General features: G+C 38.1%; 1 non-coding gene across 1 annotated transcript; it reads left to right on the top strand.

The window, feature by feature from the left end:
- Positions 1–320: 320 nt before the first annotated feature.
- Positions 321–424, top strand: LOC131145279 (small nucleolar RNA R71). Its single transcript, XR_009134063.1, has one exon. It is a non-coding gene; the product is annotated as a small nucleolar RNA R71 (small nucleolar RNA).
- Positions 425–1,936: the final 1,512 nt, after the last annotated feature.

Raw genomic sequence — 1,936 nt, 5'->3', positions numbered from 1 at the left:
TTATGCTATCCTCAAAAAGGTCTGACGATGTATAGCTCGGAGATATCTATTGTGGCTGATATTGAGACGAAGGGTTGTTTGGGCAGTTTGGTGGCTTGTATACATCTCCACCACTAATTGTGCTGGAAGGGTGTGCAGTCATGGGTGCCTGAGTGTATCTTGTATTGCACCGTGGGACATTGTCAGCTAAGTAATCAAAGAATGATAATACCTAATCTGGATCCTCACTAACGGGCTCTCCATTAGACATAGTCTGGACAAAACACTTGCAATTAGGGGTAAGAGCAGTATAAAAATAATTAGCTAACCTCCATGAGTCGAACCCATGATGTGGGCAAGTGCTTAGTAGATCCTTGAATCGCTCCCAGCAAGCCCGAAATGTCTCGTCATCCTGCTGCACAAAATTAAGAATCTCTATGAGGGACAAAACACATGCAGGAATTCACGCTCCATATCAACCCAATTAGTGATAGAATAAGGTCTCATAGAATGAAACCAAATCAGTGCCCTATCCTGCAAAGTAGCAAGAAATAAATTCAGTCTAGTAGATTCGTCAGCTCTAGCATGAGAGAAAAACATGTTGCAGGTTAAGTCAAACTCTGCTAGGTGCTGATAAGGGCACTCAAATTTCGTCCCGTAGAACTCGGGTAGCAGTGACGTCCTCCCACGAAGCATCATAAAATTAAGCTCATCATAAGGCAAAACAGTGGAAGAGGATGCAGTGGCATATTCAAGCTACAAAAAGTCCATTATCGTGGGCGGTGCAGGTGCAGCCATTTTTCAAAACTCGATTTTTTTCTTTTTTTGCTTTTTTGCTTTTTTTTCCTTTTTCTTAAAACTAATAAAAATGACGAGAAAAACTCAAAATTGAGACTAAGAACGACATTACCCGGCAACGGCGCCAAAAACTTGACTCACTCGAAAAATGAGTAGCTCGGAAGCTATCCCAAGTATAGGAGTTCTGTCGTGTAATATTAAACCCAAGGGCTAGATCGTCTCCTCAGGGAATGCGTTTTAATCTCAGATTTTACGTTCGCCTAATCGAAAAATAAAAGTTACTGAACTCTGTTCAGATTCAAGATTTCAAGATCATTCATTTCACTTTTTATGAATTAAATGACATGTAAATTAAATTCCTAAAACTAACATGCATTGAACTAAAGAACACTAATGGAAATTCTAATTTACTCAAGGAAACTTAACACGCGTTAGTTTAAAGATGGTAACCTAAAACATGGAATTAAAAACACCCAAGGGAAACTAAACCCAACACACACACGCATTGAACTAAAGAACACTAATGGAAATCCCAACCTACTCAAGGGAACATCGGAGCACACACTAATTAAAGATGGTATTTTTGGACACGGAACTAAAGCACGCGGGAATGGAAACTTAAACAGACACAAACATGCACTAAAAATCGAAACTTTAATAAAAATCAAGAACTCGAACCAAATTTTAGTATTTTGAAAACTTAAGAAATACCCAGACAATATATAAAAATACGAACTTTAATAAGAAGAAACCTAAACTAAATCAAACTTCAATTAAAAATTAAAATTTTTTAAGAGAAGAGAACAACTAAATTAATCTCTACTAATTTATGGGAAGACAAAACAAAACAAAACACACAAAAAAAAAACAATTAAATAACCATTACAAAATAAAACATTAAAATTCGAACTTGCAAGTAACATAGATAAATAATAATAAAAACAATAGTATCCATCAAAAGAAATAAATGAAAGAAAGAAAGGAAGAAGAAGAAGAGAGAGAGATGATGATGCTCCCGGGTGTTTCCATAGGTAGCATAGCTGCTGCTGCTGCTTGGGTCTCCTCAGGTCTTCAAGGGAGCTGCTGCTGTGTGCCGTGAATTTGCAGAGGTGCTGGCTGGGCAGTGCTGGAGGAGCAGGGGCTGGTGCGTGGCTTCGAG

Source organism: Malania oleifera, chromosome 12 (assembly GCF_029873635.1).
Source record: "Malania oleifera isolate guangnan ecotype guangnan chromosome 12, ASM2987363v1, whole genome shotgun sequence".
Classification (NCBI taxonomy): domain Eukaryota; kingdom Viridiplantae; phylum Streptophyta; class Magnoliopsida; order Santalales; family Ximeniaceae; genus Malania; species Malania oleifera.
This window is presented reverse-complemented; position numbering and strand designations above follow the sequence as displayed.